The 27,407-nt window shown below is 47.7% G+C and overlaps 1 non-coding gene and 2 pseudogenes across 1 annotated transcript; all 3 read right to left on the bottom strand.

Moving 5' to 3' along the window:
• Window positions 1-286: 286 nt before the first annotated feature.
• On the bottom strand, window positions 287-478 carry LOC146816827 (U2 spliceosomal RNA). The gene has a single exon (XR_014964934.1). It is a non-coding gene; the product is annotated as a U2 spliceosomal RNA (small nuclear RNA).
• A 3,469-nt stretch (window positions 479-3,947) lies between these two features.
• On the bottom strand, window positions 3,948-4,148 carry LOC146816826 (U2 spliceosomal RNA; annotated as a pseudogene).
• A 7,534-nt stretch (window positions 4,149-11,682) lies between these two features.
• On the bottom strand, window positions 11,683-11,862 carry LOC146816825 (U2 spliceosomal RNA; annotated as a pseudogene).
• Between the last annotated feature and the right edge of the window lie 15,545 nt (window positions 11,863-27,407).

Raw genomic sequence — 27,407 nt, 5'->3', positions numbered from 1 at the left:
AAGTGCAGCGTCTGGATGGAGAAGGAAATAAAAATCAAAAAAAGTTCCAGAAAACGTGAAAAATATATAAATAAATAAATAAAGCGCGTTTGCGGCAGATCAATGACATAAAGAAATAAATAACGTGGGTTTGCGGCAGATAAATAACATAAAATAAAGCAAGACAGGGTGACCAGGGTGGTTTTATTCTCACGCAAACACAGTAGCGCCACTTTACAGGGTTTGGTAGTGAAGCGCTACTTTCGTTTTCTCATCTATCTTTCAACAGCATTGTTTTCCCCGGGTGGGGAAGTGCACCATTCCTGGAGGTACTGCAATACCAGGTTGATGCGTGGAGTGGACAGAGCAAGCTCCTAATCCATCTCCCTGTTCCAAAAATCAATTTAATATATGTTCCCCAGATGGAGGACGTATCAGATATTAAACTGATAAGAACAGATTTTTTTTTTTTTAAATATACTTTATTTAGAAAATGTGTTTTGTTTACAGATACAGTTTAACCAATCCCATTTAGGGTGGTGTACATTTAAACATGACAAGGTGATGTACGCAGGCAAAAACCTATCAGTTTTTCCATCTAGATGTGTGTTTCATCTACATAGTAAAAGGTCATTCTTTTTTTCCAATGCAATATTGACACAATCTTTGGTGGCAAACTGTTTGCGTTGAAAAGCTCCAAGGTTTCTCGCTGTCCATAGACTTTTTGCATTGTTTCGTCTGAGACTGGTAGCCCTCTTTTTTTCTTCTTTTCTTTTTAGGTTTTTGGCTATTTGTCTCCCTGAGTATCTTTTAGCTTCTCTTTCTGGTCTCTGTGTATTTATTGTGGTTTCTGAATCTGACTCTGAGTCTGATAGGTTGCTTTTGTTTAGTGATTCTCCTGTTTCTGAGATTCTTGCTTTTTTGTCTCCCTTTTTGGCTAATTACTTATCTTCTTCCTCCTCCTCCATTTTCCTTCTGTCTGTGACTCAGGGGCCCTTGACTGGGTGATGTGTGTACTCCCTGAGTCTTGGGTGATAGCAAAAAGGCATTTCTGGCTATATCTCTCTAAAGTTTCTTCTTTGTTTTCTTGTGGGGTCTCAGTTGTGTCTGTTAGGTCTATTGTTGCAATTTCGATTTCGTGGTGTACTATGAGGTTTGTGTTGGTTTGGCACTCCTCCTGTGTTTCTTGAATTGTTTGCGTGGGAGTCTGTGTTTGTGTGTCATTTTCCTGTGTCTGTGGTGTTTTGTTTGTGTGTGGGGGGGTGTCTTGTTGTTCTAAGGTGTCTGTATTTTGTCTATATGTTTCCTTGCTTTTCCCTATGTCTTTGTCTGCTTCTTTTGAATTTTCCGTCTGTCTTTGTATTCTGGTTTTTCTTTTCTCCTAACGGTTCTTTTACGCTAGGCATTTCTCTGCGTGGGCAGTTCTTATACTGGTGATTATTTCCTCTGCATAAGTTACATTTTTTGGGTGCGGTACAATCTGGGGCCATGTGTCCCTTCCTCCCGCAGTTTCTACATATGTCTCCTGGGCACTATTCTGTACTGTGCCCAAATTGTAAGCATGCTCTACAGAAGTTAGGTTGTCCAGGGTAATAAAGGAAGCCTCTGTTTGGTCCTATTGTGAAGTTGAGGGGGGGGGGTGTTTAGTTCCTCCTATCCCTTCCTCATCTGCCTCTAGGATGCACATAAATCTCCTCTTCCCATTCCAAATCCCCCATTCATTTTTAAGTTCACTACCCCTCTTATTGACTGGCAGTATCTTCGTAAGAAGTTTGCTATTTTGGATGGGGATGCGAATGGGTTGTACATATGTACAGTGATTGGGATTTCTCTGGGTGTTGCCAAGGGTGTGATGGTATACCCTTCTAATTCTGCGTGGTCTTTGTTGTTATTTAAATCAAAAATAAATTTTTGGTATATGGCCTCGTTACAGAAAGTGATATCAAAAAGGCCTCTTATTCTAAAATCCTGCAGGTATTTTACTGCTGCCGGCTCCATCTCAAAAACTTCTTTGAAAACCTTGTCCATTAAGTGGGTGAGAGTCCTCCTATGTTTGTCCTCCTCCTGTATTTCAAATCTCACAGAGTACTTGATGCCTGGGGGAGCCGTTCTGCCGTTTGTGTTGCCTCTTGGTGGTCCTCCTTCTCCTGGACGGCTCCCTCCAGCTGCCGATGCGTAGCTTTTTGGGTTTTCCATGGTGTGTTGTGTGCCCCCTGGCCGAGCGCAATGCGCGCCTGGGGGCTCACTTTCTTTCTGTCAGCTCTGCCTTTGGTGTACATCTGCGTTGGTTTGTTGGGAGATGCGTGCCCCCTGGCCGTGCCCGTCCGGTGCACCTGGGGGCTCGCTGTTTTCAAACAGAAAAAAAAAAATAATAATAATTTGGCCGTGCGTGTTGGTTGTGATCTTCTCTCGTGCGTGCCCCCTGGCTGTGCACCGTCCGGTACGCCTGGGGGCTCGCGTTTGCCAAAAGGGGGCCTGCAAATGCCCTTGCGATGTTTTGGACAGCCGAGCACCGTTCAGGTGCACCTGGGGGCCCGCTGTCAGTGCTCGTACTGCGGAGGTGGGGCTGGATGGTTTTGCCCCTTTTCCGCTTCCTTTCCGTCGTTGGGGTATCCCCGGGCCGAGCACCCAGCTGGTGCGCCCGGGGTTTCTCCACGTATCCCGAAAAAAATCCGTCTGATCGCCCCCGTCTCTCACCTGTTTTCCTGGTCGGGTGACCAGGTGTCCCTAAGGTAGAGGCAGTCCGCAGGGTGCAGAGTGACCCCGAGCCAAGCACTCTCCCAGCCGCAGCTATGTGCGGGAAAAAAGGTCAGATCAGGGAGGCTTCCCCACTACCCCCCCAGAGTTTCTGGGCATCAGCTGGGTCCCGGGCAGGCCAGGAATCCACAGCCCGTCCCTCCACTCGGGGTGAGGCAAGTATCTCCCTTGGTGTGGGTGTTGGCCCCTTTTGGCGCAGCCCAGGGTTCACGCAGCCTTGCCACCGTGGAGCGAAGGCCCAGTGTCGCCCAGGTGCACCTTCAGGGGTTGCCACCTAGCCTTTCCCCTTTCGCTCGGATGCTACGCAGCCGGACGAGCCGTGGAGCGAAGGCCCAGTAACACCAAAAGTGTCCGGTTTTTCAGGCGCCCTCTAGCCAGACCCAAGTGTATTACTACACTTGATCTTAGCCAAAAGGCCGAGAAGCGATAACCAGAATGGTGCCAGAACTCTCACCTCCCGAAGCAATCTCCCTGGCTGACCCGGACCGGGGTCTTCCCTCGCACCGTCGCTTGAGCCCCTTTCGCCTCTCATTCTGACTCCTAGCGAGAGCTCAGCACCTGCCCATAGAAAGGAGGCCCTGGCCTCGGGCTTCCTCCCTGCTCCCAGAGTCCTCCTCGCCTGCCCGGGACACTGCTCCCCTGTAGCCAAAGGCCTATAGATAAGGCTTGGCCGTTCGGGGACGGGCGGGGCGGGCAAAGAAGGAAAAGGACTCTGTATTTTTCTTCTTTGCTCAGAGAAGCCAAGGGCAGTGTCCACTTCTCTCTCTCCCCCTCCCCCCTCCCTCCCTCCCTCCCTCCCTCTCTCCCTCTCTCTCTCTCTCTCCTCGTTTCTTTCTGTCTCTACCTCGATCCTACTGACTTGCTGGAAAACTTCCTCCATTCGTTCCCCAGTGAAATGGATCCAAAAACGCATGAAACTCGGTTGCTGGAAAAGCAGTCTCCTTCTGACATTTTTCTCTTTCAAAGTGCAGCGTCTGGATGGAGAAGGAAATAAAAATTAAAAAAAGTTCCAGAAAACGTGAAAAATACATAAATAAATAAATAACGTGGGTTTGCGGCTGATAAATAAAATAAATAAATAAAGCAAGACAGGGTGACCAGGGTGGTTTTATTCTCACACAAACACAGTAGCGCCACTTTACAGGGTTTGGTAGTGAAGCGCTACTTTCGTTTTCTCATCTATCTTTCAACCGCATTGTTTTCCCCAGGTGGGGAAGTGCACCATTCCTGGAGGTACTGCAATACGAGGTTGATGCGTGGAGTGGACAGAGAAGGCTCCTATTCCATCTCCCTGTTCCAAAAATCAATTTAATATATGATCCCCAGATAGAGGACGTATCAGATATTAAACTGATAAGAACAGTTTTTAATTTTTTTTTTTGTTTGTTTTAACGGGCTTTATTCAAAGCTTTACATATTTACATGTTAGCCAGTCCAATATGGTGGCATCATTTTGGATTTTGCATCTATGCTAGAGGCGCAGCTCAGACGTGCAAAATTTACATCGAGATTCATTTATTTGCTTATTATACAGGTTTGTTCTATGATTTGTTCAATAATTTTGACCAGTCTTTCTGTTTCCAGTTGTCTAGCGCCCATTCTTGTCCTTTCCTGCTTACATCTACAAAGACATAGGTTTGCACTTTGTCTAGTGCCATTTTGATGCATTCTTCGGGGGTGATTTCTTTGTGTTTGACCAGTTTTAGGTTTCTGGAGGACCAGAGGCTTTCTTTGGTGCAGTTTATCAGCCTCCACAGTGTGTCTTTTTTCTCCTTTGGGCAGGACATGCCGATACCATATAAGATAAGTTCGTAGGAGAGTGATGTCTGTTTGGTGATCGTTTTGATGAGTTTCCCCATTTTTTCCAGATTTCCTGAGCAAAGGCACAGTTCCACAGGTAGTGGAGGACAGTCTCTTCTCCGGCACATGTTGATCTGGGGCATTTTGAGTCTTTGGCCAAGTTTCTCTTGTGTTGAAATACCTTTACTGGGAGGCATTTTGTAACTGCCATCCATGAAATGTCTTTTTGGTGGTTGGATAAGCATCTGTTGGTTGTCTGTTCCCATGCTGCTTGTGATTGTCTTTCTGATAGGTTGGTGGCTATGAGGACCGATTCAGCGTCTTTGAGTTCGTGTTTCCAAGAGTTCTTTTCAACACAGGCTTTGAAATCAATGTCTTTTGTTTTGCAATGTTCGATGATTGTTTTTTGACACCAAAGATCTTTGAACCTTTGAAGACAATGCGGAGTTTTGTTCGAAAATTGCACCAGATCATATTTTTGCAACATTAGTGCGGTTGAATATGTAATATAGTTCGCGACAAATCTGGTTTTCTTTTCTAGGGCGCTCATACATAAGTGCAGGTATTTTGAGGACAAAAACAATTTTAGGTTGGGAACATCTTTCCCCCCTTTTTCTTTAGGTTTATACATGTAGTCCCTCTTGAGTTTCTCCATTTTGGAGTTCCAAACAAAGTTGAAGATCATTTTTTGCAGGCTATTTAGCATAACAGTATTAGGTGGGAAAACCACCGCAAGGTACAGTAGAATAGGCAATACAATAGCTTTAATAATTAAAACTTTACCTTCCATGGTAAGGTTTCTTAGTTTCCAAAAATACATCTTTTTTAATATTTTTTCTTTTATCGGTGGCCAGTTTTGTTCCCCAGTTATGTTCGTACTGAAGTGGACTCCTAGTATTTTAATGGGATCTCTTTTGACTGTAACCGGCGCTTTTGCCAGGTTGTCCCATTGGCCTATGACCATGCAGGTCGATTTGTCTTTATTAATTTCTAGGGCAGAGGCTTTGGAGAAGGAGGTGGCATGAGTGATGACTCTGTTTACTTCCTGGGCATCATTACAATAAATAGTTACGTCATCCATGTAGCTGGTGCATTTAACTCTTTTCCCTTGCCCTCCCGGTACGAAGTGCCCTTTGATGTTTGGGTCTTGCCTGATTTTATTTAGGAGAGGTTCGATGGCACAGATGAAAAGGGCTGGTGATAGCGGGCATCCTTGTCTAACCCCAGACCTGATTGGGACCTTCTCTGTTAGTGACCCGTTGATCAAGATTTGGCTGACTGCATCTTTGTATAGTGCCAGGACAATATCGGTGAAGGAGTTGGGGACACCCATTTTTTCTAGGACCTTAAAGAGGAAGTCGTGTGAGACGTTATCGAAGGCTTTTTGTAGATCTAGGGATAAGACCCCTAAAGGTTGGTTCTGTTCTACAGCGAGCCTGATAGTTTCTCTTGCCGTCATTAGGCTATCCCATACCTTCCTCTGGGGGACTGCACAGGATTGGTCCTCAATGATGAGTGATTTTAAAACTCTTTTTAGTCTATTTGTTAGCACTTTTGCCACTAGTTTGCTATCTACGTTTAGGAGGGAGATGGGCCTCCAGTTTTTTAGGTCTTCTTTCCTACCTTTATTGTATATTAAGGAGATAACCCCTTTGGAAAAGGATGGGGGGAAGGTCTTTGTCTTCATGCATTCTTCTATCATACCCATGAAATCAGCGCATAGTGTTGACCAAAATTGTTTGTTGTATTCCCATGGGAGGCCATCTTCTCCTGGGGAGGAGAGGGGGAGCATTGGGATAGGGCTCCCAGGAATTCTTCCCCATCTAGGGGCATTTGCAGGTAGGTTTGTTCCTCTTGCGATAGGGTTTTTTCAATGGAGGCTAGAAAGTTTGAGCATTCGTGTGAGGTTATGGCTTTCTCTTTATATAAGGTGTCGTAGTATTCCTGTACAGTGTTTTGTACGTTTGTTCTGCCTTTTTGTAGAATTCCGTCTTTGTTCCATATTTCATTCATTTCTTTGTGTGTATGGTTGCTCTTTTTGAAGAAGAACCTTGTGCATTTTTCGTCTTCTTCAAAGATCTTGACTCTTGAATTGAAAATGGTTTGCTTGCCCCTGTCTGTAAACCATTTTCTGAGTTTGCTTCGGGTTTCTTGGAGTTCTTCTTCTACATCCACTCCTGAGTCTCTAAATTTCTCTAGTAGGTGTAGTTTGTCTTAAATAGTTTGATAGAGGTCTCTTTTTTCTTTGGCTTTTTGCTTACTTACGTTGATGAAGAAAGTTTTGCTTTTCTTTTTCACCCATTCCCACCATTTGGCTTTAGATATTAAATGTTGTTGTGCGTTGTGCCATGCTTTATACTCTTTGATGTAGTTTGTGACTACCTCCTCCTCTTCTAGGATAGATATGTTGAGTTTCCAAATCCCTGGGCCTTTGCTGCAATCAAAGTTAAGTTTGCAGTTTATGAGGAGGGTTTCGTGGTCTGTGAGTGCGCTGGTCTCCGTGTGTGCACTAACGTAGGAGATTGAGTTGGAGGCAAACACAAAGTCTATTCTGGAGGATGTGTCCCCTCTGTTGGATTTCCATGTCATCCCTGTGCCTTTGGGGTTGTTATCTCCATAAAGGTCTTTTAAGGACAGGTCTTGTGCTATTTTCAGCCATGTTGTGGAAGATTTGTCCAATTTATAGTCTGTGCTGGTACCCTTCCTGTCTTTTGGGTGCATTATACAGTTGAAATCCCCGACAGCAAATGGGGGGTAGTCCCTGTTAGGAAGAAGGAGGTGTTTTCAAAAAGTTCTATTCTTCCGTTCTTATCTGCAGGTGCATATATGTTACATATTCTGATGTGCTGTTCTCCTATTTTGATGTTCACCATTAGTGATCTCCCTGGGCTTATGTTAGTTTCGTTGATGAAAAGAAAGTCTTTATTTTTGCTTAGTTTGGCTATGCCTGCGTTCTTGTTACCCCCGCCTGACCATGCGGATGGGCCCTATTGCCACTCTTTGGCATAGCTTTGGTAGTTCTGCAATTGGGGTAGGTTGCATTCTTGTAGGCAGATGATGTCTGCTTTGATTGTTCTGCAGTGCTCTAGGATGGCGGCTCTTTTGATGGTCTGTTGTATTCCTCTGACATTTAGAGTTGCTACTGTGAGTTCTCTTGGTGTATCCATCATTAAGGGTAAAAAAGTGTGTGTTCATTCTTATTGGTTTCTTGCTTCGGATTCCTTCCAGGATTGTGTTCCTTGATTTTGGGCGTTTACTTCCTCTATGCTTTCTAGAGAGGGTGATGACACAAAGAGGGTTTCTTTTTTCTGGTGCTGGGTAGGGTTTTTTGAGGTTTCATCTTTGCTTGTAGGGTTCTCCATATCTGAGAGGTCAGTCAGAGGTGCGTATCGGTTCTTATTTGCATTTGTAGTTTTTTTGCTTTGCTTTGATTGGGAGTTCTTTTTCCATTTTCTTTTGGTTTCTTGTTGTTCTGTTTTGGTTTTTATCTTCTTCTTTTTCTTTGTCTTGGGCTTTGCTTGTTTTATTGTTCTTTGCTTTTTCCCATTTCTTTGGGAAGGATTTGAAGATTTGTGGTGTTGCTTCTATGTTTGACTCGGATTCTGTGTCTGACTCTTCCTCTAGGAGTGGGGGGGTTGAGTGTCTTCTGAGTAGGGGTTTCCATTTCTCCTGAAGAAATTTCTATTAGAGACCTGGGAAGCTCTTCTTCCTGTGTCTCTGGGACTGCTGAGGTTGTTTGGGTAAGAATAAGGGTTTCCATGGAATCTTCTGTTTGTGCCTCTTCGTGTTCTATTACTTCTTCGTATAGTGGGTGATCTTGTAGGAAGACTTGTAGTGTCTCCTCTGTTTCTAGAGTTTCTGGCATTTTGTTTGTGTTTGGGCCTGTTTCAGCGTCTTTGTCAGGTCCTGGTCTTTCGTTTGCCTTCTTTGGGTTGGGGGGTTCTTTGGGTGTGTTGGTTTGGTTGGTTTATTGCTGTTGCGTAGGGGGAGGGTGTTGTTGTGAGGTAGCGGGAGTTGGGATTATGATAGAAGCATAAACTGTTTTGGGTGGTTGCGAGTCCATTGTTTGACTTTTTAGAAGGTCATACATTTTTTCTCCCCAAATTGTTTCCTTGCTGCTTGCTGCTGACACGTAGGATTTTTGTCTGTCAGGGCAGTTCCAGTACAGATGGTTTGTCAGACCTCATAGGTTACACTCCTTCGGGATTGGGCATTCGTGTGTGGGATGTGAGTCCTGACCACAGTTGCGACACCCATTGTGTGTGCATTCTTCTTTGCTGTGCCCAAACTTTCTACATTTCTTGCAAAATATTGGCTGTCCTTGGTAGTATAGGTACCCATTGTTTGGTCCTATGGCAAAGAGGTTTGGAAGATGGCAAACCCCCCCTATGCCTAGTGGGTCTCTTTTTAGGGTTCCTGTAAACTTTCTGCGTCCATTCCACACACACCATTGGTTTCTGAGTTCCATCCCTCCCCTTACTTTGGAGCAGTATCTTTGCAAGAATTTGTCAATTTCCCATGGGGAGACCCAGGGGTTGTACATGTAAACGTATACAGTGATTTCCGCAGGTGCGGATAGTGAGGTAATTTTATAGCCCTTTGTTTTTTCAGTATTGAATGACACATTTTGCATGAAGGTGTTACGTGTTTCTTCTTTGTTGTATTCGGCCATACGTTTCAGGTCCCTGGCCTGCACATTAAAATGCTTAACTAAGACATCATTCATAAGTATTTTCAAGTGGTCTTTTAAAATTACTCCTTCAATCTCGATTCTTACAGTATTTTTGGTTGAATCATCTCTGCGCGCCGTGTCGGCCGCATACTCTGGCCCATTGTGGGTGTTAAATGTCTAAGCCTATGATTGTTTTGGGGTGCAGGGAGGTTCAGGGGGGTTCTGACTAAACACATACATTGTGAAGCATTTTGAAAAACCATGTAGCTTGCCTTAGGATACTGTAAACTTATGAATACCTTATGACCTGGTTGCAAATTATTTCAACATTTTGCTGTAAACAATAGACATATTTTAGAGTATCTGAACATTAGTACCACATTTTTATCGTTTGGGGGTGCTTGGACCTGTGTGGGGCGGGAGAAAAACCACGGTTATATCTGGCTGGAGGCCACCTTTTGGATTGGCAGGTGTGGCTCTTTAGAGTCGGCAAACCTCAGGGATTTGCTTGTGCGGTATGTTCAGGTTTGTGGAAAAAGGGGAGGGAGAGGTTCTTTTGCTGCCCCTTTTTTCTGCTTGGATATGGCATACAACAAGTATGCTGGTCGGGGTTTCAGAGCGCCCTGGGTTTAAAGGGAACACCAAGGGGTTTGGGGTGAGAGGGGGGGCATCCGCGCTATGAAGGAGGGGGCGCAAACTCACCTTATTGTTTGTAGGATCGCTCCGTTTCTTCTTGTGTGGGAACGAAGAGAAGCCTTTTCTTGTTTTGGGGGCTGCTGTGCCCGTGTTGACCGCTGGGGGGTGATGGTGTGGTTGCACACGCCGATCTCCGGCTGGGCCCGCTCACAAGGGCAGAATCTCGGGGCCAGGCTGGCCACGCCGGGTTCGATCTGGGGCCCAAGCACTGGGCAGGCTGGCAGCGTCGGCGGCAATCCGGCGATTTCCGGAATCAGGCACTGTGCGGGGGGCAATCTCGGTGCTGGCCCGTGTGGGGAGGGGGGGGGAACCCACCCGGCGATCTCGGGCCCTGGGCAGGCTGGCAGCGCCGGTCAGTGTGGGGGGCAATTCCGGCGATCACGAGGCTCCGGCACAGAGTAGGCACCTGATCTTAGCCAAAAGGCCGAGAAGCGATAACCAGAATGGTGCCAGAATTCTCACCTCCTGAAGCAATCTCCCTGGCTGACCCGGACCGGGGTCTTCCCTTGCACCATTGCTTGAGCCCCTTTCACCTCTTATTCTGACTCCTAGCAAGAGCTCAGAACGCGCTCATAGAAAAGAGGCCCTGGCCTCGGGCCTTCTCCCTGCTCCCAGAGTCCTCCTCGGCTGGCGCCTCATTAGGCGTCACTTAGCATACCCACGTTGTCCTCTTTCTAGTATTTGCATGCCCAGCCCCTTCCTGTCCAATGCTTCCAGCCGGCTGGCCGGAAAGCCTGGCAGCTGGGGGATGCTGGGCATCAGGCCAGGATGCCCTGAACAGCTCCCCGACAGGAAGTGGCCGGCACCTCGCCTGCCCGGGACACTGCTCCCCTGTAGCCAAAGGCCTATAGATAAGGCGTGGCTGTTCGGGGACGGGCGGGGCAGGCAAAGAAGGAAAAGGACTCTGTATTTTTCTTCTTTGCTCAGAGGAGCCAAGGGCAGTGTCCACTTAACTGCCTCCCTCCCTCCCTCTCTCTCTCTCTCTCCTCGTCTCTTTCTGTCTCTACCTCGATCCTACTGACTTGCTGGAAAACTTTCTCCATTCGTTCCCCAGTGAAATGGATCCAAAAACGAATGAAACTCTGATGCTGGAAAAGCAGTCTCCTTCTGACATTTTTCTCTTTCAAAGTGCAGCGTCTGGATGGAGAAGGAAATAAAAATAAAAAAAAGTTCCAGAAAACGTGAAAAATACATACATAAATAAATAAATAAACGCAGGTTTGCGGCAGATAAATAAAATAAATAAATAAAGCAAGACAGGGTGACCAGGGTGGTTTTATTCTCACGCAAACACAGTAGCGCCACTTTACAGGGTTTGGTAGTGAAGCGCTACTTTCGTTTTCTCATCTATCTTTCAACAGCATTGTTTTCGAAGCCTTTTCTTGTTTTGGGGGCTGCTGTGCCCGTGTTGACCGCTGGGGGGTGATGGTGTGGTTGCACACGCCGATCTCCGACTGGGCCCGCTCACAAGGGCAGAATCTCGGGGCCAGGCTGGCCACGCCGGGTTCGATCTGGGGCCCAAGCACTAGGCAGGCTGGCAGCGTCGGCGGCAATCCGGCGATTTCCGGGATCAGGCACTGTGCGGGGGGCAATCTCGGTGCTGGCCCGTGTGGGGAGGGGGGGGGGAACCCACCCGGCGATCTCGGGCCCTGGGCAGGCTGGCAGCGCCGGTCAGTGTGGGGGGCAATTCCGGCGATCACGAGGCTCCGGCACAGAGTAGGCACCTGATCTTAGCCAAAAGGCCGAGAAGCGATAACCAGAATTGTTTTCCCCGGGTGGGGAAGTGCACCATTCCTGGAGGTACTGCAATACCAGGTTGATGCGTGGAGTGGACAGAGCAAGCTCCTATTCCATCTCCCTGTTCAAAAAATCAATTTAATATATGGTCCCCAGATAGAGGACGTATCAGATATTAAACTGATAAGAACAGATTTATTTTATTTTTTTAATAAAAATATACTTTATTATAAGGATTTGTGTCATCGTTACATTTTAACCAATCCCATGTTGGGTGGTGTACATTTTAACTGACTTTGGAGGTGCTCGCAGGCATTCCTAGCAGTTTTCCATCAAGATATATTTTTTCATAAACAGGAAGAACACCTTCATGCTAAAGTGTTTCCCTGTTTTTTATTTGGCCCATTCTGCCCATTTCTTTTGCTGCCATTTCCGTTATTTCTTTACCACTTTTCCATTATTTATTTACCACTTTTTTTTTTTATCATGACATAGTAGTATGTCATTAGTTTATCCAAAGCAATGTGAAGACAGTCTTTGATTGTAAAGTTCTTGTGTTGGTAGATGCCCATGTTTCTTGTGTCCCATAGGCTTTCTTTTACACAGGCGATGATTTTCCATAGGGGGTCTTGGTAGTCTTTTTTGCAGTTGGTGGAGAAACTGTACAAAATGAGTTCATAGTTTATGTTGTCCTGGCCTGTGATCCCTTTGATTAGGGGGCCGATCGTTCTCCATGTGTCCTGGGCGAAGTGGCAGTTCCACAGGAAGTGCATGACTGTTTCCTCCGCCACACAGTTGTCTCTTGGGCAAGTAGCCTCCTTGGATAGTCCTCTTCTCTTTTGGAAACACTTGACTGGTAGAGCTTTGTGTATGGCCAGCATGTTAGGTAGTCCGCACTCCTGCAGACATATGATGTCTGCTGGTAAGGTTTGGCAGCATAGGAAGGTTGCAGCTCTTTTTGTTGGGTTTCGTATCCCTCTGACGTTGATTGAGGCGATTGTTATCGCCATTGCTATGGTAAACCACATCATCTTGTGTGTGTTGTTAGACATTCGGGGAATCGCTTTCAGCCCTGGTGTGACGAATCCTCTAGCAAGACCGCCGTGAGGGGAACGGCTTGTCGTGGGGAGCACGTAACCTCGGTCTCCTGCCTGCCTATTCCTGTCTACTCCACCGACTACATTAACCAGCGCTCCCAGTCCCGGGCGCCTGCCGCTGACATCATCAGGCAGCGCCCGGGCTGCATTTAAACCATCGGAGTGCCCCGCAGCGCGGGAATCGCTTTCAGCCCTGGTGTGACGAATCCTCTAGCAAGACCGCCGTGAGGGGAACGGCCTGTCGTGGGGAGCACGTAACCTCGGTCTCCTGCCTGCCTATTCCTGTCTACTCCACCGACTACATTACCCAGCGCTCCCAGTCCCGGGCGCCTGCCGCTGACATCATCAGGCAGCGCCCGGGCTGCATTTAAACCATCGGAGTGCCCCGCAGCGCGGGACGCGCGCGGGCAGCGCCCGGGCCAAGGGCGGGCCCGTCCTTGCCCGTCGAGGACCGTACGAGGCCGGGCAGGGCATACCCTCTGACAATTGCTGCAGACCATCAGAATTGTAAGTGCCGCCAGTGATTGCTTGGCTTTATTAATCACTCTTGTGCTTCCGTTGATCATCAAAGCAGCATTGTTTGTGCACGAATATATAGGCATCCCAGCGTCAGTCCTGCATTCGTGCTCCCAGATGCACCTGAATTCGGCAACACCATCCGGTATTGTCACTTGGGATATATGCTATTATTAACTCTGGACTGATAAGGGTCGTAGTTGAGTTTGTTATAGATTACTAGTTCATGCTGGAACCTTTCTGAACTGCTTTCTCTCCCGTTTGAGTTCCTTTTTCGCCAAATGTTTTGAGTTCTGTTGCACCTATCGACGCCTCCCATATATCAGTCCATCGGCCCTTGCTGACGCCGCCAACGCGCCCAGAGGCGCCTCTAAGATCGCGGCTCCCCCTGTGTCGCGGGTCGCATCGGCAAAGGGCGGGTTGCCTGTGACCGCAAGGGGTTTATAGAGGCTGGGTCGGCCTACCTCTCTGAGCTCCTGTGACTCACAAGTAAGACTGGTGGACTGTTTCGCCGAGGTTGCGCATCCATCTCTGCCACTGACTTAATACTCTGTTAGCACTTGTGACCGTGATACCATGGCTGGGAAAGGGAAGCGGACTACGGGTACTGCCTCAGTGACGGGAACTCTTGACCAGTTCATCACTAGAGCAGTTTCCGTCCTGGAGCATGAAATCTCTATCACCGAACGCCGCCTTTCAGTTGAACCTATGTATAGGCGTTCATCTATTGGCGCATTGGCCCGGGCTAAGTCACCGACCAGGCCAGTGGAACAAACATGTGATAATTTGCTCCACCATAGAATCTCTGACTCTAGTCCTATTTTATCTTTGCAAAACACAAGTGTAAGCGCCTCTGAAGCTATTAATCTCCCTCTTACAAATGAGGGTCATGTAAGCCCTGGAGGCATTGCCCCGTTAACCAGGGCCAACAATAAAGTATCTAAAGTACCCAGAGCAGTTCCTCCCAAAAGGAAGAGGGGTATTGACGCCCAAGGTGCTAGAAAGTGTAAAATTTCCAAAATCGCAGAGAATGTTTCTATTTCTGCCACTCCCCCACATGAAGTGCGTTCAGACCCTGTTGAGGCTTCTATTTGCCCGTTAGGTCAGTCACAAGCCAATGATATTCTTTCCTCGATTGAGCAACTGGTTTGCTCTCTAATGCTACCGCTTTTGGAAAGAATTAAACTGGTTAGTGATAAAGTTGACAACCTAGAGCAGACAATTCTAGACAACTTCTGTTCCTTAAAGAATGTAGTTAAACTCACCGTAAAAGCAAGTGACAACCGGAGCTCTCCACCTATAGTCACCTCTCCATCGGTTGTTTTAGCTCCTTCAGCTCTTCCTGGTACACGACCAGTTTTAACACATGATAGCTCTGGACAGGGTCCCTCAAAATTAAGGAATAAAAATTGTGTTCCTCCTAAGAAGGCTTTACAGCCAATTGTTGTCCCAGAGGTTGTCGAGGTTGTCACACATACTGGTTCAATCGAACTCACTTCTCGTCCTGCCTTGGCCCATATCCATCTTCCCCCTCAGTCTCTTCCTTATGTAGTGGTTTTAACTGGTGTCCCCGAAATAAAAAACCCAAAACCCGAAACCTGTGAAGAACTCAAGAATAAAGTGATCCACTGGCTAAATAAGCATATGCCCATTCCTAACAATTTGGATGGAAAAATTTTGCTTGTAAGAAGGGTTAGCTGGGTAGGATCACGACCCAAAGATGTTTCGGGCGATTCTATTATTATCAACTTTAAAGACAGCCGTGTTGTTAACTTTATATGTCACCATGCTCCTTCTTGGTCTCTCCCGGGGATCCAGGTGCATGATTTACACTATTTTTACATGCAAGCTGCCATCCACGAGGACAGAAGGGGTCTCGCTTGGCCGGGGATAGGTTTCAACTGTGGGTCTTCTGCTCTGATTCCCAATGATAATAATGGTACTTGCTATTGGAATGATATAGACTGACCAGTGGTTGATCATTTTAGCGCAACGATCCCTGGTGGAGCTTGCTCTAATATTGATTTGCCACTGGCATATTCTGATGTTTCTTCCTTGGCTGACTTTTGTATTTCCTCCCCTTCCAAGGAAAAAGTTCTAAACTTGCCTATTCAGCTTCTGAGTCCACAGGTAGTTACACATTGTCCTGATGCCCAGAGCGGGGTGTCGAGATCTAGCCCTGGATCCTTGATTTCCTGGAATGTTGCTGGCCTCAAGGCGAAGATGGATTCCCTTGCATGGCTAGAGTTCATAGGTAACTTTGATGTCTGTTTATTCCAGGAAACCTGGTCTGTTGAGCCATTATTTCTGCCAGGATATTTAAACTTCCACATTCCAGCAGCTAAGGGCCCTAAGGGCCGCCCTATGGGTGGCCTAACCATCTGGGCTCGCCAGGCTTTATTCCCTAAGGCTAGTGAGTTCCAGACTGGGTCTCTGGATATTCAATTAGTTAGGTTGCCCTTGGTCTCGATGCAAGACCTGGTTATTTTTAACCTCTATCTTAGAGGGACAAAGGGGAAAAGGTCGCAAGTTTTGGCCACTCTGGATTCTCTTATGGATACCTACGGCAGTACGAAGGGCACGATTATTGCGGGAGATTTTAATGTCACGTTTGAACCCCTCTTAGCCTCAGATTCAGAATGGGGTCTTGATCCCGAGGAGGATCGTCTTTGGGATATCCCAGCCTTGGCTCTTCCCCTAATTAAACGTTGGTCTGAGGTCATAGTCCAGGTAAATTCACTCTGTTATGAGCATGGTCTTAGGGCTTTGAATGGTAGAACCCGGGGTGACAAGATGGGTGCTAACACTTTTGATAATGGTCGCTCCAAAAGTAGAATTGATTATGTCCTCTGCTGTAATAATTTATGGCATTCCATTAAAGATATGGTGGTGGAATCTAGAGTTGAGAGTGACCATAATCCCATTTGTGTCACCCACCAGTGGTGGAGCGGTACCTCCTCTGCAGTAGGTACAATTGAACTCCATCCGCCAGAAGTTGTGCCCTCTAATAATATGCGTAGGGTTAGATGGCGGGAGGTGGCGGCTAATGATATGTCCCTAGCAAAAATAGATTCTGATTTGGCGGGTGCCATCTTGCATCTAGAGGACGCATTGGCCTCCGACGGAGGTTTGTCCCAAGTTACAGGTATTCATGAGTTATTCTTTGAAAGACTAAAAGGTTACTTTTTGAAGCCAGCTGTTAAAAATAAAACACGCCCTTCTGGGCGGCTTCGTTGGTTTGATAGGGAATGTAGAAAGGCAAGAACGAATCTAGCTGCTGCCCTTTCTAGTGGCAATGGGACTCGCACCCAGCTGGCAAGGCAGGCCTACAAAAAATGCCTTGTGCAAGCTAAAAAGACTTGGGACGAGCTCTTTTGGCAAGATTTGAAGGGAGCAAGCTATGGGAATGACCCAAGAAAGTTTTGGAATATTATTAAGTGGAATAGGGGTGGCTTGCCCGATACCCCTTCAAACCATGTGGCCCAGGATGAATGGCTCAGGTATTGTAAGCCTCAATATGCCTGTAGTGTTTTATATAGCGATTTGGTTACAATCCCATATGTTTTTTATAACAAAGGTCCTTTCAGCCCCAAAGATGTCTCTGTAGCCCTGGCCTCGGTAGCCACAGGACGTGCACCTGGATCCGACGGGGTTCCGTCTGATGTCTTTCTCCAGAATAGAACTTGCTGGAGTAAGTACATTGCACTAGTGGCCAATGCGGTGGCTGAAGGTGCCCCTGTACCAAAATCTTGGGGGGCCGCCATTATTATCCCAATCTTCAAAAAAGGCGATAAGGCTCTCCCGAGTAACTACAGACCCATTAGTCTGATAGATACAATACAGAAGATCATCGGGAGGATGGTCCTGAATTTAATATTAGATTGGGAAGAGGATAATGGGGTTTTATCCACATTCCAAGCTGGATTTCGTAGATCGGTTAGTACAGTGGACCAGGTTTTTCGTTTCATCCAATTACATTGGAAGACTGTGACTCTGGGGAAAGGCAGTCTCTTTGTGGCTTTTGTTGATTTGAGAGCTGCCTTTGACCTAGTTCCTCGGTCAAGGTTGTGGCTCGTTTTAGCAAAGCTGGGGCTTCCTCTGGAAGTTCTGACTCTGGTTATGAGATTACACGAGTCCAATTTTGCTAAAGTCCAATGGGGAGGTTATGATGATGTCACTCCTGAGTTTCCAGTCGAGCGCGGTGTACGCCAAGGCTGTACTATGGCCCCGACGCTCTTTTCGTTGTATATTAATGGGATTGTAGATCGTATGCTCAGTGTTCCCACAGATGCTCCTAAATTGGCGGGGATAGCCACCCCAATACTGATGTTTGCGAATGACACTCTTATTGTGTCAAAAACACCAAGTGGTTTGCAAAAAGCTTTGTCCGTTTTTGATGATTTTTGTCTAGCCCATGGATTGGAAGTAAATGTCTCAAAGACCAAACTTATGGTTTTCAACCCACCTCCTAGTTACAGAGTAAGGAAGTTCTTTATGAATGCCCAGCCACTAGAGGAGGTTAACAGCTTTATATATCTTGGTATGCACATATCTAACGACAATAAGTGGAATAAGCATGTCATGATGTCCTCCTTGAAGTTACAGCAGACTACTGGGGTTTTACTCAAGGAGTTTAAAACCTCCTTTACTAAGCCAATTAAACCTGTCCTTCAAGTCTATGAGGCAAAGGCTTTAAGCTCTGTCTTGTACGGGGCAGAACTATGGGGTTTCGACTCCTTGAGATCCCTAACGGTAGTCGAAAATAAATTCTTACGCAGTATTACAGGCCTACCGCAGAGTACTCCATTGGTCCCCTTAAGATATGATTTAGGTAGGAGAGCTATTCTGGAATTAGCCAACCTCCGTCCTGTTTTATACTGGCGGAGGTTGTGGTCTACTCCGGAGCTCTCCTCCTACGCCAGGGGACTCTTGGATGTTATCAAGTCTGATACTTCTCACAAGATTGGCTGGCTTAGGAAGATACGTGCTGCCTTGGTTGACTTGGGCTTGGTGGGGTTGTGGAGTGATCCAATGACAACGACATTCCCTTCTAAGAGCTCCTTGAAAATGCTGTATTGGGAACATATTGATTTTAAGATCTGGAGCCAAGTTAATAGCTCCTGGATGACTAATTGGTTCCTAGTGACAAAAATTACTCCAGCCCTAGAAACTTACTGGGACCTGATTACCAAACCTAGTGACAGGAAATTATATTTTCAGCTACGAATAGGTTCCTTGCCACTCAGGTCTCTGACTAGTAGCTGGTCAAATGCTGGTAATGATGCATGCCCTGTATGTGGCATGCAGTCTGAATCGATTGGTCATTTCTTGTTTGTATGCCACGCTTATATTGTCCCAAGACGCATTTGGTTGTCTCCATTGTGTAGGGCTTTGGGCACTAGGAGTAGTATTGTGGCCCTGAGGATCTTACGCACTAATACCCTACCAATTATTTCCATTGGTCTTGCCAAATATTTGGGCTGGGCATGGTATCTAAGGAACAAATTGTTACACCCACTCTGTTATTCTTAACTGAGCTTTGTATAATAGAGTTATGGAATACTTTTGCTGTTTTAACTCCCCTTATTTTATACGACATTCTATCATCTAGTCGTCTGCTTTACTGTTTAATCTTTTTTTAATACCCATTTTAATATTTATTATATGATGTCTTTTATGATTCTGTTACATCTATTTTTGTGTTTTTAATGAATTGTAATTTTGTGATACTTGTGTCTTTTATGAATTTGAACTTTCGAATAAAGACTATGATGATGATGAGTTAGACATTCTTCTTCGTGTTGTTCTACAGTGGGAGTATTGACTGGCTTTCTAGGGTGGTCATTATTTCTTCTTCATTGCTGAAGAACAGGGGGCTGTCCAAAGGTGTTGTTTCCTTTAGCAGATTTTCTTCTGGTGTCTGTTCTTTGGTTAACTCTATTTCAGACAGACCTTCCATGAGGAGGTCCTCTGAGTCTGGCAGATCCGCCAGGCTGCTGTATCTAGAGCCTGGGCATGGTTTTGTCAGTGTGATTTCTATTTGTTGTGTTAGCGCTTTCCTTTTGATTCTATTTTGAGCGCCTTCTTCATAGTAAGGGTGCTGTTTGAGTTCCTTTCTTTTTTGTTTTCTTTCTAGCTGTCTTGTTGAGCATCTTTTCCCTCCTTTGTCTGTTTTGGGTGTCTCTTCTGATTCAGATTCTGATTCAGAGAGTTTGGATGTGTTTTGTGTTTCTTCTATTTTTGTATGCTTGTGTTTTTTGTCTCCTTTCTTTTTCCTTTCTGGTTTATTTTCTGTTTTTTCCCCTTCCTCCATGCTTTCTTCTTTGTGTCTCTGGGCCCCCTGTCTCTGTTATGTGGGTACTCTCTGAGTCAGAGGGGATCCCAAAAAGCCATTCTTGGTCGTACTCTGTTTGTGGGTCTGTTGTTTTTTGTTCCTGTGTCCTGTCTTGTGTGTTGGAGGTTTTTGGCGTGTCCTTTTCTACCGTTTGCTGTATTATGATGTTTGTATGTGTTAGGCATTCTTCTGGTGTTTCTTGTATGGTTTGCGTGGGTGGTTGTGTTTGTGTGTGTTTCCCTGTGTGGTCTGTTCCTTTAATGTTGTGGTGTTTTGTGGATTGTTTTCCCTTGTTTCTGTACCCTTATCTGTGTCTGTCTCTGCCTTATGGTCTTTCCCTGCCTGGTCTTTTTTGCCTTTGTTTTGGGTTTCCGTAAAGGGGTTGGTGAGGGCTGGGATTCCTCTGACTGGGCAATTTTTGTAGAGGTGGTTATTCCCCCCACATAGGTTGCATTTTTTGGGCGCTTTGCAATCCTGTGCCATGTGCCCTTTTTTCCCGCAATTCCTGCAAATGTCCCCCGGGCACCATTCTTTGGTATGGCCGAATTGTAAGCAGGCCCTACAAAAGTTTGGTTGGCCCGGGTAATACAGGAAGCCTCTATTCGGTCCTATAGAAAAGTTTAAGGGGGGTGTTTTGTCCCACCTATCCCTTCCTCGTCTGCCTCCAGGATAACCATAAATCTGCGCTTCCCATTCCATATTCCCCATTCGTTCTTTAGTTTACTCCCGCCCCTTACGCTTTGGCAAAATCTACGTAGGAAGTTGGATATTTCAGATGGGGAGGCAAAGGGGTTATACATATGTACTGTTATCGCTATCTCTCTGGGGGCTGCTAGTGGAATTATTGTATAGCCATCTAGTTCTGCGTGGTCTCTCTTATTGTTTAAGTCAAACAGGAACCTTTGGTACATTCACTCATTGCAGAAAGTGATGTCAAACAGCCCCCTTATTCTAAAGTCCTGTAGACATTTTACATCAGTGGGTTCTATGCAGAAAACGTGTTTAAGTACTGTGTCCATCAGGTGGCTAAGGTTTCTCTTATGCTTGGCTTTTTCCTCAATTTCGAACCTTACCGAGTATTTCATACCTGGTGGGGCCGACTTTCCAAAAGCGTTTGCATTGGTCCTCGTTGCTCCGTCTTTTTCTGGTGCTCCGCCTGCTGCGGACGCGTAGCTTCTGGGGTTCTCCATGGTGGGTTGGTGTGTATTGCGTGCCCCCTGGCCGTGCACCAGCCGGTGCGCCTGGGGGCTCGCGTAACCTTATCTCTTGGTCAGGTGTTTGGGCCTCTCGTGGGGGCCAGGTCCGTCTGTGCGTTTTTGGGGTTTCCCCGGGCCGAGCACCGTTGGTGCGCCCAGGGTGTCTCCACTTGCGGGGCCAAAGTTTTCCCTCATCCGGAATCTGGTCGGGGGGGCTGTGGGTTCGTGGGGTATCCCCGGGCCGAGCACCGTAGGTGCGCCCAGGGTGTCTCCACTTGCGTTTGCTGGCCTGTGTCCGTCCGATCTCTGGGTCCGAGTGCGGGTTGGTGGAGTATCCCCGGGCCGAGCACCGTCGGTGCGCCCAGGGTGTCTCCACTTGCGGGGTCAAATCTGTCCCTTGTCCGGTATTCGGGCGGGTTCGTCTGCGATGTTTTGGGGTATCCCCGGGCCGAGCACTGTGTTGGTGCGCCCGGGGTGTCCCCACTTCGTGGCCGGTTCCTGTGCGGGGTCCCTCCTCCCTCCCAGTTGTCCCGGGGGCTCACCTGGTTCCTGGCCGGTTGGCCAGGGGTTCCTATTTGAGGCGGGTGTCTACGGGATTGAGTCACCCCAGGCCGAGCACTATGCCAGTGAGCCCAGGGTTCCTCGGTGCGTTAACTCCTTACCTTGCAGCTATGTGCAGGTGTTTTGGGTCCACGACTCTGAAGTGCGGGTGATGGCCCCTTTAAGACAAAACCGAGGTCCACGCAGCCTTGCCACGGACAAGCCGTGGAACGAAGGCCCAGTTTCTCTCGGGTGTCCCTTGGAAGCTGTGCACCATGCCTTTACCTTTCCCGAGCGTCACGCAGCCTTGCCACGGACAAGCCGTGGAGCGAAGGCCCAGCAACACATAGGTCACAAGGTTTCAGGCGCCTTCTGGTCAATCTCGAGTGCAGTTGGTACTACACTTGATCTTAGTTAAAATGCCGAGAAGCGATGATAAGAACAGATTTTGTTTTGAAAACCTTTATTATTATTAAAGGTACATATACAGAGTATTTACAGACAAAAAGCTTCGTCCGGTTGCTGTGTTACAAAAGCAGGAGGAGTTTCATAATAATAAGCGCTTACATGTATAACAGGTTTTACAAGTGCCAATCCGTTTTGTACCCGGTGGCAGGGTATTATGATGACTTCGTCGTCCGGCGACCCACCGTTTCCAGTCTGTGAGGTGCCACAGAGCTTTAGCCTGGGGTGTCCCATAGCGAGCATCATCAATGTGCGCATAATTGCGTATACATCACTGTCCTCAGGTGACCCAACCTTTCCAGTCTGAAAAGTGCCACAGAGCTCGAGCCTGGGGTACCCCATAGCGAGCATCGTCAATGTGGACATACATGTGCATTTTGTCCAGACAAATGTTCCTGCAAGCGACGGGGTGCAGCGCCTTATGATGGAAGAGGAGGGCATTGTGGGCTTCCCATAATGTTTCCTTACCACAGTTCAGGATACGCCATGCTGTTAAGAGGTACGGCTCCGGCAGAGACCAGCCATACAGCACTATTTCAAATGTCAAAGATTGAATATGTGCAATGTTCCGGAGGAAGGGCATCAGCAAAGCCCAAAAGGCTCGGGTGTGTGCACATGCCCAAAACAGGTGGTAGACAGTCTCTTCATGCGGGCAGGAGTCTCTGGGGCACTGACCAGTAGGCGCCAGCCTTCGGCGGTGTTGGAAAGCTTTTACCGGCAAACAGGCGTGGCCTAGGCTGCGATGGCCCACCAACTCCCAGACTGAGGACGACTGCCGCTCCGAAAAGGGACCCAGGAGGGCGGTTTGGTCCCGGTTCTCCAAGACCACTTTGAGCTGCTTTGCCTGGCGACAGGCCCCCGGAGGCAAAGTTCTGATGTCCAAAGTGTCCATGAATTTTAACAAAGCTGCATAATAAGTCGGTACATTTTGCAAAAAGGGGATGAGGTTGGTAGGCTTAAACAGTCCAACATGTCGAAAAGGAGCTCCCACATAATATTTAACATATGAGGCTGCATGTGAGGGTGTGACCATCTCGAGCCTAGTAACCGTGTGGCAAAAAACCTTGGACATTAGGAAAGTATGTACATAAGGCATGCCCTTCCCACCCTTCCGCCAATGTTTACAAACTTTCGTGCGGCCCAGTTTCTCCATTCGTGAACCCCACAGAAAAGTAAAAAGCAGTTTAGTACATTTGGCTAAGGTGGGCGCGGGCGGGGGGTAGATCATGGCAAGGTACAACATTAGTGGCAGGAGCACAGCTTTTATGATCAACACTTTGCCTTCCAGTGTGAGTGTGCGTGTGGACCACAGGGCGATCTTCTTCGCCATCTTCCCATATACCTCTTCCCAATTCTGTTGGATGGGCGCCTGTTCCGCGAACAGCACCCCTAGAAGTTTGATGGGGTCAGAGGTGACCGGTACCTGTAAAGCGGCCAAAGTATCCCATGGGCCCATTTTCAAACATATGCATTTATCAACATTTAAACGCAACCCAGAAACTTCTTGAAATATGGAGGCCTGAGTGAGAGTCCTCTGGACGGATGATGCGTCCGTGGAGAGAATGGTGACGTAATCCATGTATGCCACAAGCTTTGCCTGTGTCCCAGCTCCCCCTGGCACGAAGACTCCGTGGATAATCTTGTCTTTCCTCAGGTGACAGAGGAAAGGCTCCAAAGCACAGACGAATAAAGCAGGAGACAGAGGGCACCCTTGGCGCACCCCAGACAGTATGGGGAATGGTTGTGTATGATACCCATTAATACTCACCACGCTATTTGCCGTGGCATACATAGTGCGTAACATGGAAAGTACCGCTTCGGGCACTTTGAGGCGTTGTAATGCTGCAAAGAGGAAAGCATGAGACACCCTATCAAAAGCTTTCTGGAAGTCTAAGCTCAGGACACCCAGAGACAGGTGCCGTTCCGCATAGTAGTGTATCACATCTCTAAGGGTGGTAAGACTGTCTACAATGGATCGCCCTTTCACAGCACATGTTTGGTCGGTGTGCAGGATAAAACCTAGGATAGTGCGGAATCTGCGTGCCAATACCTTGGAAACCAACTTATAATCGGTGTTGAGTAGAGAGATAGGCCTCCAGTTCTGCAAGGAGGTCCCCTACCCTTTCTTGTAAAGCAGTACAATAATACCTGCGGAGAACTCTGACGTAAAGCTGTTAAGGGAAAAAGCAGAGGTTATCATTTCCATGAAGTCCCCACAAATGAGGTCCCAAAAAGTTTTATAGAACTCCCAAGGCAGACCATCAGGGCCTGGGCTGGAACCGGAAGGGGCTGTGCTTAGCGCTGCAAGGAACTCCTCTCCGGTGAAAGGACCTTCTAGGTACTCCTGTTGTTCTCTGTTGAGGCCTATATCTGCTGCCCTGCAGTGTGAGTCGATATCTGCAAATAAAGGGGGGTTAGCAGGTGCAGCGTATAAGTCTTGGTAGAAAGCACGAGCAATGTTCTGACAGGCTGAGACCCCATGTTGACTTACACCATCGGCATCTTGTAGGTTGGTAAGCAATGTGTGCGAGCTTCGGGCCTTCTTAAAAAAGAAGGAGGTGCATTTCTCATCCACCGTGAACTGTTTTACTCGTGACTGAAACATGATAGCTTTGCTTTTATTCGCCAAGCATGCTGACATTTCACATTTAATAGCGCGCACATCTTCTACAACATTCTTCCCCGCCGTCCCCAATTGTTGCATCAGTACCAAGTGATTCTGCAGGGTGCGGAACTCTTTCCATTCCGCTTGGCGCAGCAAGCATCCTTGTGCCTGAAAAAACAAACCTGTTTTTGTCTTTACCCACTTCCACCATTGGTAAAGGGAGGGAAATCGAGGCTTTAAAGCAAACCAGTTAGCATATTGTTTTCGATACTTGGCAGTGATGGCAGGGCTGCGCAAAACGTGGCTGCCAAGTTTCCAGGACCCCGGGCCCTTTTGCGGGCGTTGCAGGGTGTTGACAGAAACACATAATAACTGGTGGTCTGAGAAAGGCACCGGTTCTAGTAAGCAGGAGGTAGTTGTAAGAGCATTGGAAACAAAAACATAGTCCAGCCATGACCGAACTGCCCCGTGATCGGCCTCCCAGCTGAAGCCTGTGCCTGGTGGGAAGCAACGCCTAAATGTATCATACATGCTCAGATCACCGACCAATTTAGTGAGTAAATGTGAGGTAGCGTCCAGCGTGTAGCCAGCTGCCTGCCCTTGGCGGTCTTTGGTATGAAGAATGCAGTTAAAATCACCCACTAATAATACCGGGGTCGCACCTGAAAGAAAAGGTTTAATGAGGTTAAACAGCTCTATCCGTGCCTGTTTGTGTGGGGGGCGTACACATTGCACACCCGCAGCGGTATACCATCCATTTGGAGGGAGAGCAGAACTGCCCGCCCAGGGTCTAGGACACGCTCCTCAATCACCTGCCAATGACGGTGCTGAAACAGAATTACTACGCCATCATTTTTGCCCGGACCCCCGGACCAGATCGATGGCCCAGCAGGCCAGAGAGCCTTCAGTGAGTCATAGCGGGGTTGGAAGGGTATGTGGCATTCCTGTAAAAAAATAACATCAGCCTGCACATGTTTACAAAAATCTAGTACCATTGATCTCGTGAGAGTGGTGTTCATGCCCCTCACATTACAGGAAGCAATGGTGACTGCCATTAGAATGTAAAGAAGGAGAGCGACAGCCATAACTAATTTTGCGAGAGGAAGGTGACTGCACCTGCAAGCACATTATCCTGCACATCTAAACCAGCATCAGGAGGGGACTGTAGGGCTTGTGTTAATAGTGCCTCTAGATCCGGGGTGGCCTCCAGATCCGGGGGTTGGCTTTCCGGAGCAACACTTGTTTGTGGAAAATCTAAGAAACCCTCCTCGGAGTCCGAGAGGGAAGAGAGGGGCGCATACCTGTTCCCCTTGGAGCTCCTGTCGAGGGAGGATACGCGCCTGCGCGTTTGGACAGAGGAGGCCCGAGCACTCGGGTGTTTCATTTCCCTGCACTTGCGCTTGTGGGATGCGCACGTTTTTCAACCACTGTGTTCCATACTTGCACCATCGTCCTTTGTTACCACTCGTACTGGGGTCACAACCTTACTTGCCGCAGCCAATTGTATGTCATGCACCACTCGTTCGACAGCGCCAGCCATACATTCCGTTGCGCTCTCTGCCACTACACCAGGACTGTTTGCGGCTGGGACGGGTATGTGGGTAGGACCAGGGTAGGGGGCAAATCCGTTGCAGCAGATGCCAGCCCTGCAGCTGGAGGGGAGGGGTGAGGCTTCCCTGCACGGGCAGCCCTACGCGCCATTGCAATCTTTCTAAGGCGCGCCGCTTCTGCTTGGTCCGCCAATTCTTCCGCGCTGGGACCTGGCACTACATCATCCTCCACATCACTCCATGCTCCAAGACGTGCGTCAGGGGTTTCATCAACAGGCGCCTCCCCGCTCTCGGGGCCATCAGGCTCTCTACCTCTCCGTATCTCAATACCATCTACCACTCCTACCACCTTTGACTCGGAGGGACCTGTGCTAGGCTGGGAGGTTGTGGGGTCAGCCGGTGGCTCTTCTGAGCTCGGCGCTGGCGCTGCATGCGAGGGGGGCATCTTTGGTCCTCCCGCTGCGGAGGCATAGGAGAACTTCTTCCTAGGACATACTCTGAAAAGGTGCTGCTCACTACCACATAAGTTGCATTGTTTTGGCACCGTACATTCCTGCATTTTGTGATCCTGACTGCCGCAGTTTCTACAGGCCAGTCCGGAACACTGTTCTTTTGATTGTCCGAACTGTTGGCACATTCTGTAGAAGAGCGGCTGTCCCGAATAGACAAGGAAACCTTTATTTGCGCCCAGGGTGAAGGTCTGAGGGGGGTGCGCTAAGCCCCGTACACCATTGGGATCCTCCTTGAAGGTGACTAAAAACATGTGTGGTATCTGGAACGGAAAGCGAAAGTATTTAATCTTTTGTCCCCCTTTAACCGAGGCGCAGTACCTGGACAGGAAAACGTCAATAAAACGTGGGTCTGTATAAGGATTATACATGTGTACAATTAAAACCACATCTTTTGGGGCAAACAGAGGGGTGAACCTAAGCCCATCAAACACCTCTTGACCTTTGCGCTCCTCCACTATGCGCAAGACCTCCTTACAAACAGATTCGCTGGAAAAGGTTACATCAAATAGGCCCCTCTGGGAGAAATCCTGCACACATTCAATAGCGCGCTCAGAAATCGCGCATTCCTTTTTTAACACGGCTTCCACCAAAAATATTAGATTTTTCTCTTTCCGGAATTCCTCCTTAATATCTATCCGAACTGAGTTCGGTATGTAATCATTCAGCTTGTTAACCACTACTGTTGTGGAAAAGGTGGCCATGGTGGCACGTAAAGGCTTAGAGTCCCTTCTATGGACCTGTTAGGCCGGCACACACAGTAGTGAGGCAAATACGATAATGAAAGTACCAAGTCTCTGGTAGGAGGCGCCGTTGGGTAAGAGTACAGGCAGCCGCCACTGCGCCTGCTCGAGATCGCGCCCCCTCCCTATCAAGAAATGAGGACACCGCAAATCCAAGAGGAGAAAAGGGGGTCGTGGCTGGGGGGGTGTGTCTAGTGCAGTGCTCCGGGCC

The sequence above is a fragment of the Triturus cristatus genome, chromosome 6 (genome assembly GCF_964204655.1).
Source record: "Triturus cristatus chromosome 6, aTriCri1.1, whole genome shotgun sequence".
NCBI lineage: Eukaryota > Metazoa > Chordata > Amphibia > Caudata > Salamandridae > Triturus > Triturus cristatus.
This window is presented reverse-complemented; position numbering and strand designations above follow the sequence as displayed.